Here is an 18,404-nt window from a genome sequence, read left to right on the forward strand (position 1 = left end):
AAAAATTGTATAAGCCAATTAGCTTCCTCTGGCATTTTGCCCAACTGTACTCTTGTCTGCTGAATTACCTCATGGGCTATGTTTATTAAGCCGATCTGCTCATAAATCACTTGGATAGATGGCCATATTTCATTTATAGACTGGGTGATATTTGCCCAAAGGATTTTTCTGATCTCTGCTAAGGGCTTATCAAAGGTGAGCTCCTGTTCTAATGTTTTGACTTTACTTTCTAAGGCTTTAATCTCCTTGGTTTTTTCCACGACATTGATTTTGGAAATATCATAATTTCTCTCTACCTTAGCCAATTGGTCTTTTACTAGTTTCAACTCTGACACTTGTAGCTTTAGTTCTTCCATGGCCTTTATCAATTCTTCTGTGCTCATATTAGTACTGCTGCTTGGTGCTGCTCCTGCTGATGATGTACCTGTGATTACCTCTGTTGTGACTGCTGGGACATTTGGGGCCAATGCTGATCCAATTGTTGAGGGGACTGTAGTTGTGACTATAGGGATCACCTCAGGTGGCTAGGAGGTCGACTCTCCCTGCTTCTCTTTTAGTGCTTTTTCCAGTGCCTTCTCTGTATTGGTTAGTCCTTCATTTAGTTTTATGAGCAGGTCCATCATGTCTTTCTCTTATTTCTGCTCTATAATTTCTGCAATTTGAGGGTGCCTTGAAGGAGGTAGCTTCAACTGTTTCCTCAGGGCAGCAATGTCCTCTTCTTTCTTCTTGATTAGTGCCTTTATGCCTTTAGCATATTTGGGGCCATGTCCCAGTTCCATGATGATCTCTTCCAACGATTTGATTCTTTTATCCTTGGCCAAAGAAGAGGCTTTTCCCAAATGTAGTTGAGCTGTTGTATTGTCAGGGAGTTTTGCAACTGGTGGGCCAACATTACTTTGTCAACCAGGGTAGAATAAACCATTTCTCCAGTCTGCTTGTGAAGTTCAATTTGGTCCATTGGATGAATGTCTTTTGCTAGGACCTCCAAGTTTTTTCTGATGTAATCTGCTGCCGACTAGGGTTGTTGTACCTTTGGCTTAAAATAACTCATTAACATTTTGCCTTCTTTAATGTCATAGGTAGACATTAATCTTTGCTGGTTTGAGGGGGCCATATTCAGATATTGATTGTACATTTGAATCCTCACAGGAACATTTTTAGCCTTAATTTCTATGAAAGTCCGTTTAATGTCAGAGGCCTATTTGCTTTCTGGCCTGGTAGATGATACTTCAACATTGTGCTGTATTTCTAGCTCCTGCCTATGTGAGCGAGTTGATGTTTCTACCACTGGGAAAGTCTGTTGGCTGACTACCCTTTCTGTCCTCTGGCCGTCTGTGGTTTCTTCAATAATTTCATCTTCTGATGGAGGATTCAATCTTTGTCTCTTTGCACCTGGTTGTTCTATAGGTCCACCTGTGGGGGGAGTGGCTTGTCTGTCTCTCTTCCTGTTTCTTTCCTCATTTAGAGGAGTTTGCAATGCTGGAATTCCTGCTGCTTTAGTTTGGATTGGAGGAACTTGTTCTTGTTGATCTGTCATTGCAAACTGCTCTATGTTTGCCACTTCTTTGCCCTTTGAAGTTCCTGTAACTGGTGTACTGGTTTCCTGTACAAGTTGCTGAGAAGTTCCAGCAGAGGATGTACCAACTCCTTATTGTTGAGACAGCTTGAAAGAAACCTGTCCAAAAGAGTCCAGGTCAAGGGTTTTTTCAAGATCTTTCATGGTATTTATCATCTTTTCTTGCTCACTAACTTCTTCTATTAAAGTCCCTTCTACCCATTCATCCTGATTTGCAAACTGATCAATTTCTGGGACCTTATGATGTATATAAACTGACAGCCTGTTTCTTACCCTTCTGTCACTTATGAAACTATATGGGTCATATGGCACCCACAAAAAACTTTTCTTCAATCTAAGGTGTTCTTCTAATATCTTCTCAGCATCTTTCCTTGCATCCCTAGAATTGATGACATAAGGGCCTAACTGGTTTTTGATTCTCAGCTAAGCCTTCTTCTTTGCATTACAAAAGTGGGTTAAGTCTGCATTGATGATCTGCCTGAAATATTCTAATGCAAATAACCTCATGGGCACATATCTAGGCAACTTGAAAGGGTGAAGTTCACATCCATACATTCTGATTTCTGTGTGATTCTGGTACAGGTACCAGTCACTTATCCTGTACTGTTTAGAAAGCTGCAAAATCTTCTTCATGTCACCAGTGATCCTAGGAGGAGAAGCTCCTATCAACAGAGTGGAGGCTGGGTGTACAAATAAGTCAATGAATTCATTATAAGTATAAGGGGAGTCACATGTATTATGAAAGACTGAGCTCCAAAAGATCACAAACCTCCGATTTCCTTTTGAGTCTAATTTCCTGATGGGAAATGGAAAGATGTATGGCTGATAATATAACAATAGATGGTATATAAAAGATGTGTATTTGAAGACTCCTTCTCTATCCAAATTTATAAATTGATCATGGATTTTGTTTGCAATAAAAGTGGCATAGTCATACTTGATAGCAGGGGGCTATCCTGGAGTAAAGATTGATAATAGAACTAGGGTGATGTCATCCACATATTCACTGGACCTAAATCCAAAGATCAAGGATATCATGTCAGCAATAAGTCTACCAGTTTTAGTGAAAAAGGCGTACAGATAAGGAGGAGGACCTTTAGGTTGGTGCGTTGGTATCATGAACATCTGAGCAAAGCAGGTTATCTCTGACTTGGGTAATTGAGATGCTTGTTCAAGTAAAAGGCCCATGGAAAGATGAGCAAGGGGCTCAGTGGAATGGAAATGTATCATCTCATCGATGGATTCAGCAGTTATGGAAAAAAGGACAGTTTGGGAAGGAGACATAACTACTTTATGGACAGGGCACAGCATTGGTGAATGATGTCTAGGAAAACATGGACTGAGGGAAGGAAGTGCATGGGAATTTTTGATTCCCACAGTCCAAAAATATCAGAATTTCTTAGATAACTATCTCTAATTTGGCAGAAGGTCTGAAGATGATTCCTGTCACCAGATAGATCTTTTATTTGGAAATCTCTGTCGGCCAAGGGCAAATAATTTAAGTCTTTATGAGGTGCGTTTATGGGCGCGACATTCAGGGCTATGAGGGCTTCCACGTTTGGTTCTTGTGTATTCAACTTGGAATTCGGGCTTCTGTGTAAACAATGGACTAAACAGCGGGTTTTGGGGTCTTCTTATGGTAGCTTTGGAACGATTTTAACTCGAATTCGGCTCTTTGAGGTAAAATTCTCAGTGGAAACACTGAAATTACAGTTTTATGAAGTGAATTGGGTAAATACCTGTGTTTAAGAGGTAGACAGTATAATTCGCAGGTTGAACGACAAACTTCAGAGCACGACGTTGGAATTTCTTGGCCTGGTGGTGGACTGGACGTATTTTGCATGGAGCACAGTCTACAGGGAATAAGGGTGAAAATGACATTTTATCGTCAATTTAACGAAATTTGGCTTGGCAGGGCTTTTTTGGCATTTATTGGGCGGATGACGTCAGAGCGATGGGACATCTTGTCGTTTAGCAAAGGGTGGTAAACGTTTTACCCCGCATTGCTTTTGGGGTCGGGCGGTTTTGGATGGGGGGCAAGCAATCAACATGGGAGCACGACGCATGTTCATGGTATGGGAGTAATACCACCATTTCCCCGGGATTTAAATGGTGGCAGATGAGGGAGTCGTGAAATAATTTTGGACTGTCAGATGGTGAAGCAGAGATCGGACGGCGGGCGCTGCACGGAGATGGCAGAAGTTAATGTGCGGGCCTGCAACAAAATAAACCAAGGTTTTAATGGTATTGGGCGGGTTCGGATTGGTCAGCGGCTTGGCTTTAATTAACCTGGGTGGCTAATTAACCCACGGTTTGCGCGCGGAGGTTATTAAAAGGTTTCAAGTGAACCTATTAATCCCTTTTTAATTAGTGCTATGGTCGTAATCGACCGAGGTGGGGATATTATTATTTTGGGGATTTTTTATTTATATATACATAATACGAGATAGGGTAAATGATTTTTTATACGGGATTTATGTAATAAAGGTTAATTGTTAATATGAACAAATAAATGAAGGCGACAGCACAAAGTCATATGGTCAAAAACTATAGGCTAGAAGGGAAAAAAGGGGTTTTATGGAGAATTTTGTTATTTTCCTAAGTAAGAAATGGGGTTTCCACTTAAGCACTTTATGAAATGAGGTGGAGTGGCTTTAGTGATATTAAGTAGATCTGAATAACATTGGGAAAATTAGTAAATGTTTTGGGGGAAAAGTGTGAAGAGGAGTTAGTCATGCCTCGCTTGAGCTGCTCCAAGAGTAATGTCTTCCATGGCACTTGTGATGGGAGTGTAAGTTAACACATTTCTTAAGAGACAAAACCTATCACAAGTCTCATTTTGCAACAGTAATCTACCTGCCCAGCCTACTTTGCCTAGCATTTTTCTTCTTTTTTGGGTGCACTTGGACTGGCAAACCCTTTTCAAATTATCTTTTCTTTCAATGTGAGCCTACCTAAGTCTACACTTATTTCTTCCAAGGTCTCAGATTAAACAGTTGAGCTCCTTTGCTTCTCTACCTATCTACATATCTGCCAATTTTAAACAGTTTGGTCAGATTTTATTCTCTATCTCTAAAACAGGAAATTCAAACATGAACTAGCCAAGATTAAGCTATTTGGCCATTCATCAGTTGTGGCATAAAGTTCAACAAGCTGCACACAATGCTTTATTTACAGAAAATGAAAAAGTAGTGTCTTTTTGGATTTGCACACTTTCCTGGTCTTTCTTTGTTTGGGGTTCATTTCTTTCATTTTTTCTTTTGACCATTTTATTCTTTTTACCCTTTGATTTTTCTTTTAGGGTATACCCTCTTTACATTTTTCAAATTTTTTGATTCTTTTACAATAGGGAAAACCTTCGCAACCAGAAAATGTATGAACATATTACAGAGCTCATCAATGTCAATCATGAAATATGATACCTATTGATATAGGAGCATAACATGACCAATCTCAACATAGATGAATTGCATGGAATTCTTACGGCATATGAAATGAGGATTGAAGAAGAAGATGGCACATATCACTTAACAACAACATTTTCCACATCCAAGAATAATGGTAAGGATAAGCAAACTCAGAAAGAAAAAACTTGTAGTTGTAAGGATGAAGAAAAGGAAGAAGAGGAAGAAGAACTCTCAGATAAAGAATTCGCCTACTTGACACGGAAAATGAGAACAGATACAGGAAAATTCAAAGACAAATTTCCATTAATATGTTTTGACTGTGATGAGGCTGGGAATTTTCCATCCAAATGTCATCACAAAAATGAGGTTGCTATGAATGGAAAGAAAGGTCCTAAGAAGTCCAACAAACAAGGCAAGAAGAAATGGTTTAGTAAAAGTTTCTTCACCAAAGAAGATAGTTCCTTATCCAAAGAAGACAGTGATAATGAAGAATAATTCAATGGAAGAGTATTGTTTATGGCCAAGCGTGATAAGCAAGAGGCTCTTGACGAAGAAGGAGATAAAGAAGAAGGAATGACTAAGCTTTAATTTCAAAATGAAGTGATCAGGGTTATCAAAGAGCTCAAATCCGAGAAGAAGTATGTCAACACTCTTGAAGATGAATTGAAGATAGAAAGAGAACATATCCTCAACCTAAAATCAAGATTGAAGAATACAAGCGAATTGAAGAATCTGAATTAAAGGAAAACAAAAAGGAAAGAGAAGCATTGGAAGTTGAAATAGTTGCTCTAGGAAAGGAAGCAAAAAATGGAAAAAAAATTCAAAACTATGCCAACAATTCAAAGACTTTGGACAAACTCATCAACAACCAATGATCATACAATGACAAGAATGGTCTTGGTTACGAAGAAAAATTCCAAAATGAGTCAAGTCCTTCTATAGAAACTAAAGAAGATGGATATGCAAAATCTACAAAGCAGGTAGATCTCCCAGCTAGATCAAGAGATCAATATTCACAGGAAGAACCTTGGAAGACAATTCCTTGAAGAATATTTCCTCCCAAGTAACAACCTATCTTTTAAGGTCATTTTTATTCATGCGGAAGGTTTTGACATAGAGCTGCAGAATGTCGCATGTATGTTTGGAATGAATATAATTCCAGGAGATCCTTCATAAATGGATTTTCCAGAACTCTACATAATATCAACAAATTTGATCATTTGAGAGATGATATAGAATGTTATAAATGTAACAATTTTGGACATATGGCTAGGGATTATGAAGTTCCAGCCAGGTACAACTATTATCGGAAAAACTCTAGAAGCAAATTTGCAAGATCACAAAATAGACACAAAATGGAATCTTATATGAATAACATCGAATGTTACAAATGTCATAACTATGGACACATAGCTCATAACAACAAGTACAAGATGGAATCAACAATGAATGAAAGGTTTGAAAATGAGAATAAGAAGGTTTGGAAAGGAAAATAGGTACACGATAAACAAGTACAAGATGAGCAAGAAAATAAAGAAGGCAATAAGGTCCCAACATTTATGCTTTCACGATTCGTAACAGATTGTGACGAATCAGCAGTTGCTTCAATTAATGACTAGAGTCAAGACGATCCGTTAAATGACACACTATTCTAAACAATTAATCTCATCAAATACTACAAATTTGAAGATGAGGAGTCTATGCAACAATATATGAAACAAGTCTATGATTGACAGACAGGTAGTTTGAAAAAGATGGCAGTTTCATTACAGGAGGTTGAAGTATTATATATTCAAGAAATGAAGCACTGACAAGAAATATCTATGTGAAAGTGGATCAAGACAATCTAACGATTATCAAGATATCTCAGCAGGATAAAGGAATATTCATATTTCAAATCAAGTACATCAAGGAAATGCTCAAGAAATTCAAGATGGAAGATTGCAAGCCTATCCTAACCCCCATGGAAATAGGTTACAAGACGATTCGTTAAAGGATGTGGACCAAAGGTTGTATAGATCCATGATTGGTAGTCTCTTATATGTGACAGCCTCCTGCCCTAATGTGATGTAGGTAGTTGGACAAGTAGCAATATTCCAAGCAGCACCAAAAGAGTCTCATATTATTGTCGTTAAAAGAATTCTTTGGTATCTTAAGGGCACAACAGAATATGGTTTATGGTATCCCAAAGAGAATGATCTGGTCATCCAAGCTTATACAGATTCAGATTAGGCAAGAAGTGTTGATGATCGTAAGAGTACTAGTGGAGCAACATTCTATCTAGGTGGTTGTCTTGTTTCATGGTTAAGTAAAAATCATTCTTCAATCTCGTTATCCATAGCAGAAGTAGAATATGTCGCAGTAGCAACTTGTTGTACTCAAGTTCTTTGGATTAAGCAAACTTTGCAAGATCTTCAAGTCAAGTTCGATGAGCCTGTTCCCATCTTTTGTGATAACACCAATGCCATCAGCATCTCCAAGAATCCTATGATGCATTCCAAAATGAAGCACATTCCAATTAAATATCATTTCTTTAGAGAGCAGGTCACCAAAAATAATATCAAGCTTGAATATGTTGGCACAAAGGAACAAATTACTGATATCTTTACCAAACCATTACCTCATGAATCATTTGAGTATATTTGCCAAAATCTTAGGATTCTCCCAATTTCTCATTAGAATCTTTCACTTATCTAACTAAGTAGAAAGGTGGAGTTGAGGTGTGTACGGGTCCGCAAAATGAAAATTTGTCAGGGGAGTTAACCTTTGTCATTGATGACAAAGGGGGGGTGAAGGCAGTAGGAAGAGGTGTCATGATCACAGGGGGAGTACTTGCATTTCCATCATTACTAAAGGGGGAAATTGTTAATCAATGGTTGTCATTGATGTCAACCCAAGCAATGCCAAGGGCTACCCCGATATTGCATGAGAATTTTAACTTGACAACTTACTCTATTCTGAGTAAAGGATATTCTAGATGGATTCTACTTGTCGAGATGTTTCTGTTGATGTATGGCACGCCAAGTAATTCGTCATGGTTTGAGAGATATTCATGTTTGAAGTTAGTAACCCTAGTCAGTGGGCTAAAACCCTATTGGGTTGTGGCATGGCACTAATAATTGGTTGTCATCATTGAATAGTCAATAAGTAATAATAATTAAAAAAAATTGCTCGTAAAATCCCTCCAACGTTCACTTGTTGAGGACCCTCTCAACTCAAGGTATTCATATAAATAATGACCCTCATATCCTCCTCTAGTAGGGATTTTGTGGCTTCAAACAGGTCATCGTGGAATTTTCTCTATAACTTGTTTTTTTCGAAGCTTTAGAAGCTAAAATTAAAATCCATTTGAGTTGAAATCTTGATGAACCTCGTGACCGAATTTCAGATCTTGGTTCTCTATAGTTTCGGAGATATGATCTAAGGAAGTTAGGATTTTTGAAGGCTCCCAAATTCGATTCCAAACATGTGACATTGGGAAAATCATCATAAATTTATCTCTAAGCATTGGATTCAAATTTCATAAATAGTCACAGAAATAAGACATAATTTAGTTTGTTGAGTAACGTTTTCAAGGTCGCAATAGTGACACGTGGCACTTCGTACAAGTTCACTCTACTGAACCAATCTATAATCAGGTCATCATGGGAGATTAGGCATAACTCTTTCTTGAATAATCCAATCTTGATTAGGCTTGTGGGGTTGGAAAGAGGACTGATGGGGCTACCACATGATGAAATTTCAAAAACCTGGAGATCTGAAATTTTCATAGATACAACAGATTCAATATTGATCTCCTAGAAGGCAAGAAAAAGTGTGCATTCAAGGATCACTGCAGTAAGGGCCACACATCCACAGTCAAGGGTAAGTGTCCTACAGCAAGGTATGTATGATTAGTGTTTACATTTTAAATATGAGTATCATCTCTGACATATGCTTTTGCAGGACAACGTAAGTACATACAGGGTCTCGATTATATCTCTATGTCTCTATATGTCACAGTTAGTTTTGATACCACATTTCAGATGTCTTATTCTTGATGCTACACATTTGATGCTACATATTCTTGATGCTACACCAAGTCTGCTAAATCTATATGATATTGTAAGTAAATGTTGCTTGTCTTGTCATAGTTGATAAAATGGTCTCTTTTGTTGTACTTAGAACTTGGTCCATCACAAGTCTAGGGTCTGTCATGAGTTTTTATTGTATATACATTTAGGTTAGTTTTGGATATAGTATTTCATAGAGTCCAGGCCTATATCAATAATGGGAGTCTTTGTCTACTACTGCAAAAAGTCAACAACAAAAGTGACAAGCACACTTAAGGTACGCATTGTAATTTTAATTTTAATTTATTCATTATTATGCACTTACATGTGTTTTGCAGGCAGAGGTAAGTTGAAGGGTATTTTATTTTCTTTTAGGATTGGTTTTTCCGGGAAAATTTTGCATGTAGGTAGAAGAAGATTCAAGTACAACTTCAAGAAAGTATTCAAGAAAAGAAGCATCAAATCAAAGGAAGCATTGTAGTGAAACATCCTTTGAAGACATGACAGCCATCCTTTTAATTTTAGACATTATCATGAAAGTAAACTATAGATAGAACATAAATATAAATCACAGAAGACAAGCCAAGACAAGAGGACATAAGATATGGCGCTAGCCAGGGAAAAACCCCAATGTGGGGAAACCCTTGATCAATTCTTCTTTTATGTTCTTCAATGTTCAGTAGAGAAAGAGAGAGAGATAGTACATTTACAATGGAAGTCAACATTTTGACTTTTGATATCTGCATGAGATCAGTTGAAGACATATTGCTTCAATTGATTCTCCAAGGTGACTTCTTCACCTATCGTAGTGTTGCATTTCGTCCATTTGCTGCACCTTATCGTGTAGCACCAAGTTGTACCATCACAGTACTGGACCTTGATGACTGAGCTGCTCTCATCTGCTCTCATCATCATGCTGCCCATTATGCTGCATCTTCCATCATCATGTAGCCCTATTCATTGTCATGTTGCTCCTTACTTAACATGCCCATTATGCTGCATCATTCATCATAATGTTGTCTCATTCATCATCATCATAAATATATATGAGCATGACCTATAATTATTGTGATTGCAATTAAGTCAGGATCAAGACTATGATCCTTGTCACTGTTCTTCAAAACATGTTGTGACTGCCTTATTCTAAATCTAAATACTGTGATGATATGTATGCCAAGGATCTCTTCATTCGAACCCTTATCTCATCATCGAGTCATAGCAAGACTGTAATATAAATAGAGTAGATAACATTTGGCATAATATTCATTGATCTGAGAGAATAGGTCTTTCTATATTGTCCAATGACAAGTCTGCTACAGGACTGCTACCGAAATCAAGACTACACCTTGTCATATCGAAATTACCATGCTGAGAATGGACAGGGTTTAGTTCCGCGGTTCGTTAACCCATCCAAGGAGACAACTGAACTCACTACGGCTCCATGACCTTGACTGCGACTCCACTTGACTGTGGCTTCGCTTGACTGCAACTCTCTGCGGCTTCATGCCTTGTCCCAATACATAGATTACTGTCGCGTCCTCATCCTACTTCCGAAATCTGAACATGAATGGATGCTCTACATTGCCAAATCTATGCTGCCAGATCAGAGAAATTCACAGGATGCCAAGAGTGCCATGACTGCACCATGGTGCAGTCAATACCCTACTGCGGAGACTGCAGCTCCCTTAACTGTGGCTCCCTTATGCGAAGATTTCTGTGTGTTAAGCCTGCGTCTTACTGTGGCTAGGGCATCACTATAGTTAGGGCATCTACGGCTAGGGCATCACTACAGCTAGGGCATCATGTGACTGTAATTTAGGGCTGCGTATAAGGCCTTCACCTTCACTATGTTTAGAGCTTCATGTTATCTTATGGTAGCATATATCCTAGGGCACTCTTTTAGATCTCATATTCATCAAACCCAAAACAAGATGAAGAGAGATCACGAGAGTGAGTGTGTATCAAATGACTTCAAAACCTCTCCTATTTATACTAAAACGTAGAGGTTGAATAGACATGACTTTTGGGCTTCTTGAGCCTACATAAGTTGCTAGCCAACTTGACAATTTGTCCATAATCAAAATAAATTCATATCTTCACAAATACTTATCAGAATGAGATGCTCTTTAAATCAATCCTACACCTCTCGATGAGAGGGATCCAATAAAAATATCAGCTGCCATAAATAAGATGACCCACATGGAGTTTGGCCCTAGTTGCCAATTTTAACACTCCCTCTCAACTAGGGAGAACTCCATCCGTTGATCCATATGTCCATCTGTATTATCTCTACCATCAATGCCCTGCACTGCTCTGCTTTGCTCAGCTCAGCTCTGCTCCACTGAATCATGAAGAATAAGAATTGTGTTAGTGCCTAAATCTACCTCAGGCTGAGAAAAGTAGGATCTAGGGTAACATCAAACCAAGCTTAACCTGGTAGCTAGCCCTACCAGGTCGGGAAAGGGCTCTCTCCTATCAATCTCAGCAAAAATGATCAATGAGGGCTTGAGATGACTAATATGAATACTGATCTTAGGCTAGGTATGTGTGCAAAAGAGTTTTATTGAATTTAAATAGGTTTTGTTGGCTCAAATGTGAAAGGCAGATTTGGGTCCAGGGAATGAGGCTTAGTTTTGCAGAGATATCTATGGGGCGAGGTAGGAAAATGGTTTGGTACTTCAAATTGAATGAAATGGAGAGATTTAGATAGGTGAGGGGTTGAAGAGGGCAAGAAAGCCTCAAGGATCCTCTTCAAACAGCTGAAAACATTAATAACTAAGCAAACCCTAAGTGGAGCACTACAATTTCAATGGATTCTACCTTTATCCTTGTTTGTTTCAGTTAAGAAGAAGCAAGAGAGATAATGGCATACATAAAACACATATGAACTTACAATTTATAGAAGGAAACATAATATCAAAGAAACATGCCACATGAATCCCATAGAGTGTTGCAAACCACTGGTCTATTCCTTAGCCAAAACTGTTGAAATGAGTATACAATAAGCTCCAAGCTTTATCAAGAGTCCAACCATGCTAATGACTGAAAAAACAAAAGATATAGGAAAAAAACAACTCATCTTAGCCTCTAGGTGTCGAGCTCATGAGTTTATGATCTATTCCAACTAATTCTAAACTGAGAACTACAAATTAGGCAGTGGAAAAACATGCCTCTAAAAACTAGGGAACTAATTCATTCAGTTGCAAACTAACTTCTTATGGATGAATCTACCTTCATGAGTGAAAATTTGACATAATTACATCAATATATATCATTTTAAATTATATTACATCAAAATTTTGACATCAAGAAAGAGAAAATTCAAACTGTCAAAGAACTAGGTGAAAAACAGAGTATACTTGGTCAAACTGAGCAAAATTTCCCCTATGCGCCGTGCTAAATTCTCTATGTGTAGCGCCTGTTTGTAGCCACGTTTGGAGGCCTTCCTAGTGTCCAAATTTTCTCCAAGTATGATTTTTGGAAAGGTCTTCCTATCTACTTTCCAACCCAAGTGGAATTTTTTCATTTGGCCTCCATTTTCCCCTCCAAAATTGAGTTCTCCCAACACTGCTTCCTGTGTATCAAAATAGGGGCAGTAAGGTCATTTTTTGAGTTTTTTTACCTTTTTGAGGGCTCAAAACCTGTCAAAATTTCTTCGCCATTGGTAGGAAAGCATATTTTTTCATGCCAAATCCAAAAATTCTGATTTTTGTCATTTGGAGGCTCCCATCAAAAGCGAGCGCCAGGTGGCGCGGTGCATAGGGCAGAAATTTCTGTATTTTAGCCCAAAATTTTCAAAAATGCAAAAAGCGTCCCAAATTTTTTGAAATTTGTGTTGAGTGCTCTCCATCAAGTGTTGTGTTGGGCCAAGGAAGCCTCAGCCAAGATCTGAATTTTATCTTGTGCTTTTTGCCTCCTCGATCTCTTCTTCAATTGTGCCTTCAAGCTCCTGATTTTAGCTTGGCACACCATATTCCTTGACAAATAATGATATGCCATGTTTCTCAACATATTCTTCTCATTGATGGCTTTCTCCAACCTCCTCTCCAAGTGGATATTAGCTCTTTCAAGCCATGATTCTCGATCGGCATTAATTTCTTGCTCAAGTGATGTGAGCTTCACCTTCCTTCTTTTGGTAGCTTGGCGGTTTTCTCGTATGTTTTGCAACTCCATAATCACTTGCTGATCCTCAAGCTACTTGTTTCTTTGCTCCAGGTACTTTATTATCCACTCGGATCTTTCCAAGTTGAGGGACAAAGCATTGATGTCCGCCTGTTGCTCTTGGATGACTTCTTTGAGATTTGAACTTTGTGGGCCCAAATCAGTATCATCACCCTCAATGAGAATCAAATCGGTCTCCTGCTCACCTGAAGGCCCCTCATCATGTACTGGCCTCTTTCCCTTGTCCTAAACCTGTTGTGCTAATGAAGGAAGCGAGACCCCTTCCACCCCAGGTGGAGATAATACTCGCTTTGCTGCTACAAATAACCGTCTAGTGCCCTTCTGATAGGTGACAAACATCGGCACACTAGCGGTCTGTGTCTCATGACCCTCCTACTAATGAGAAGGTCCACCTACCTCATGAAAAGTCTCTGGAGGTCCCTGAGGGGCTGTGAAGAACTCACGAGAAATGAAATCCTCCCATGTGATGTCCTGCAAACCAAGCTGATGCATGACCACAATCTTAATGAGAGAAAAATGATATATACTATTAAACTGCTGCTACGAGTCTTTTGTTGTACAAGGGTGGTCATCTTCTCAATATTTCGGCACATAAAGTAGGGGAGATTCATCATTCTCACCTGGTAAAGTGCATCAACAACCTGATATGATAGGCATATAGGCGAGAAAACCGGCCCTCACAACTGAAATATTTCATTATCAGTTTCATTAATGGAGCATATGAATCTTTCAGGTACCGAAAGGGAAACACTCTGCTGAGTTGTCTCAAATAACCGGTTTGATGTATGGTTCATAATGTTCCCTGTCAATTTTCTACCTCTTATTCCATTACTATCCAATATTAGGAATGTCGGTTGCTAGAGAAATAGACTCTGGTGTTAGAGTGAATGTTACACTAGCTAAAGTGGCTTGACCATTATGTAAATGAAGCACAAACAACTGGGCCAACTCATGATGATACTGGACTAACAACCATCTCACTGAACTCATAGAAGGATTGGTGTTGGAAGCATGTGATAGCGAGAGGGCGGGCCTGCAACTCAGCAAGTGTGGTTGGTTCCTCTCGTATATGTTTGCCACCCTTATGAGGTCTCCTTGGTGCATGTATTTCTGCTGGAGAGTCACTATGTGTCTCTTCCTCACGGTCATATGAAGGATCAGACTCCATTTTTGCTTAGTAGGTGTGTTATCTTGATGAGTAGTAGGAGATTTATGGTGTTTTTAATTTTCTGCCACCAAGGGAAAAAATATATGAGGGACTGTGGAGGAAAGGAGTATGAGGGATTTTGGGACTCTTAGGACAGGATTTTGTTTGGGAAACAGGGGATTGGGGAGTGATATTTAGGCTTTAAGAACAGCCATTAGGGTTTGGGGATTTATGGTTAGGATTTTGGAAAATGGGAATTGGGGATAGGGGTAAATGAGTTTTGGGAATATGGGAGTTATGGAATGGGGTATAGGCTGAGAAAATGAGTGGAGAAGTGGAAAAATGAAGGAGTGGAAGAATGAACTTGGCAGCGAAAATGACCAATGAAAACCCTAGGCAATAGTTTCTTGAGAAATGGCAAGGAAGTAGGGTTTGATTTTTCTTTTACATAACCACCATAAATTGTATGAAAAACGCCTTCACTGGCAAGGAAGAGATCTTAACTTACTTGCACACTAGAAGAGTTGAATGATTTTAGGAATTTGAGGGAGTTTTGGAGTGAAACGGGCTTGGCAGCTCTATGCGCCACGCCTCAAACCCAACGCACCATGCCTATTATGTGCGCCGTGCTAGTTCAAATTAACACTGGAGACCGCGACCCTATGCGCCGCGCCTGTTATGTGCACCGCACCACTCACCCAGTGCGTCGCGCCTCCAAAACTGTGTATTTTTTGCTGCGATTTGCTTCCCTTTCCCAACACGGCTTTACACTTGCTCAATCTTGTTTCTTGGAATGAAAATGAGCTTTTGATTTGGGAAAATGATTTATACACAAGATCTTTTAATTTTTGTTTCATAAAAACCCACTTTTATAATGTTTGCAATGTCACTTTGTTTTCACCTATGTTTTTGAGCATTGTGCTTTACTTGAGCTTTTTGATGAACTGAATGCTTTGATTTTTTGTTTGCCTTGCAGGTGATGGAGATGCTGAAGCTTGGCAAGGTGACCAGGGTTTCCATTGAAGTTATTACATATGGAAAAACTGAAATTACATCAAATTTATACATAAAAACATAAAAAAACTCTGTTTTTCCTCAAAACAAGGTTTTGAGGAAAAATCAATCACTGAGCATGTGATTATAGAAATTATTGTTGTTGAAACTTTATTTGTCCTCCTCATGTGCCTGCTAACCTTTATTGAGCATTTTGAAGACCTTTTTGACTAAACCCTAGACCTAATGAGACCTAAAACCCTAAAAATAACTTTTGCAGATTTAAAGACCAAAAAATGACTGCAGGTGATCTAGATGAATGAAAATGGACCAGCAGGTAAAGGACATGAGGGAAAATGTATAATAAGCCACTACCATCAGATGATGCATGATCCTAATGGAATGCCGCTAACTGAGTGAGACACCTAAAATGCAATGCAACAAGAGAATTTGATCACTGACGGAGGGATGAAGATACCGACACTAACAAATTGATCGAGAATGTCTCATACCATTCTCCACTGACCCGAAGTCAGTCTCAGATTGTGTACCATTGGTCCTAGACTAGTCCTCTACTGACTCGAAGTCAGTTTCAAAGTGTGTACCACTCTCACTGGTCCCAAACCAATATCATTGATCCCAAATCAATGAAGGTCATCCTAGCATAGGGAGTACGATAGATACAACGATGCATCCATCGGTACTACTATGGTCCCTATCCTCATTTCCCTGCTCATTGATCAGATGAGAAGTACTTCCCATGAGTCCCGAACTGCATGGGTAGGATGCCTTGACAGGGGAACTAATCATCCTGTCCACAGGAGAGCGAATCATCCTGTCCCACAAGAGAGCAAATCATATTTGCCACAAGAGAGCGAATCATCCTGTCCACAAGAGAGCGAATCATCCTGTCCCACAAGAGAGCGAATCATCTTGTCCACAGGAGAATGAATCAACCTGTCCACAGGAGAGCGAATCATCCTGTCCCACAAGAGAGCAAATCATCTTGTCCATAGGAGAGCAAATCATCTTGTCCACAGGAAAGCGAATCATCCTATCCCACAAGAAAGCGAATCATCTTGTCCACAGGCGAGTGAATCATCCTATCCATAGGAGAGCAAATTATCTTGTCCACAATTGCCATGGAGAAAACATCATCCAGGCCCACAGGAGAACTAATCATCATGTTCATAGCGCACCACCAGGGGAGGGTGAGTCACCCTATCGTCATATGTTTCTCCAGTAAGTACCCCAAGCCCCCCAAAGATCCCAGAGCTCAATGTAGGACCCTTATAAGAAGGTCTCTCAACAACTCCAAGTTGTTCAGGAAAGTCATAGATTTCACCTTTCCCTGGGGCTTTGACAAAATGTCTACGACCCATCATCTCAGTGTGATGGAGCTTCCTTGCTCATTGACTTACCATATCCCAGATAAGGCAATATCTAATGTCTGTCTACTGGGGAAACTATCAAATACGGGATTCCTCAATAATTGAATCCCACCTCTGGTTATCACAGAGAATCATAGTGGTATTTATCATGTGTACAAACAACTCACTTAAGAGCTTCTGCAATCATGCAGCTTTCATATTTCTGACAGTGTATCTCAATCCATGAGAGATTGTGCCCTAAAGATATCTCAGAAGATTCTTGGCACCAACCCAGTGAGGCTCAACCAAATAAGCTCACCATGCTAACTGCAAAACATATGCCCAGATGGAAGTTCACTAAGAACATCAACACGAATAAGTTTATGAAACTCAAAGGCATTTCCCAAATCTAGTCCGACATCACTACCACATAAATTCTGAAAGTTAAGCTCCTTGAGGTAGTCACAGGCTTGCAGTTTATCATTAAACATCCGGAATCCAACTCCCTCTTACTTCTGCAAATGAGAGGGTCTGCACCTGTCAGAAATAGATCGTCCTCATAAGGTGCTGGTATGAGAGGTCTATCATCCACAACCTTTGAGTAATGGTTTGTATCGGTTTCACTCAGCTTCATCAGACATCTATCAATCCTCTCATACTATGCCCAGGGTGTTTTGCTTCAAGCCATACAGGGTTGTCTTCCACCTGTATACATGAGATTCCTGATCATGAATCTCAAACTCCTCAGGTTGTTCCAAACTTGAGGACCTACTATATGAGGGGGATAGTCCCCTCTTAAGATTTTCCTTCGGTACATCTCAAACATGTACTTTCACGCTCTTTTTGAATTTAGGCATCCCTATCACCATTTGACTCACAGACCTTCGGTGCTATGTATCAATAGACATGGTCCCCAGTGGACTTCCTGCAACTTGATACAATCCTGAACTCAAAAGCATATTTGAAAATTCTATTTTCAAACACGTACCTTTCCATCGATGAGTGCCACCCTGTAACCTTTGACTTTCATTGTTGAAATGGACACCAGGTTCTTCGTGCGATCAGGTACATAAAAGAGATTTTGTAAATGAATCGAGTTACCCTCATTTGAGGGGTAACATTCCCTACACTCCTTCCAGAATAGGTGGAATCGGCTCCAAGTATAATCCTATGATTGTTTCCATCTCTACCAAATTAGAGAGTGCACCCATCTATCCGATGAAGTGCCTTAAGGCACTAGGGTTCCTAGCTTTCTTTTAAGAGTCGACCATTTTCTTGATGACCTGCGTTACCTGTCATTCCTTTGATCATTGAAGATGTCCCTGGAATGATTTTTATCTTCATCAAGAGATGTGTATCTACCTCAGACACTCCTTCGCATAATGGTCGAACTTATTACAACCAAGGCATCTGCCTTTCCTTCCACCTTTAGATCTGGACTTCCCAATGAAGTGATCTTAAGGTAGGTCATCAGAAACTTATGTTGCACCATTCTGATAATATTCTCTGCTTCAGCTTCACCCTCGGTGAATTTGAAGAGGAATGAGGAATCAACTGATCCTTTTTTCCTTTCCCAACTGTCTTCAATGATTGCTCTTTCACTCTTGCGTAGGCATTGTCTTCACCTCAGCTCTGATACCATGTTAATTTTAGGTATGTTCTATGCTAGAGAAATTT

The sequence above is a fragment of the Pinus tabuliformis genome, chromosome 2_2 (genome assembly GCF_031772625.1).
Source record: "Pinus tabuliformis cultivar Carrire ecotype Pingquan chromosome 2_2, CPIR1, whole genome shotgun sequence".
In the NCBI taxonomy this organism is placed as follows: domain Eukaryota; kingdom Viridiplantae; phylum Streptophyta; class Pinopsida; order Pinales; family Pinaceae; genus Pinus; species Pinus tabuliformis.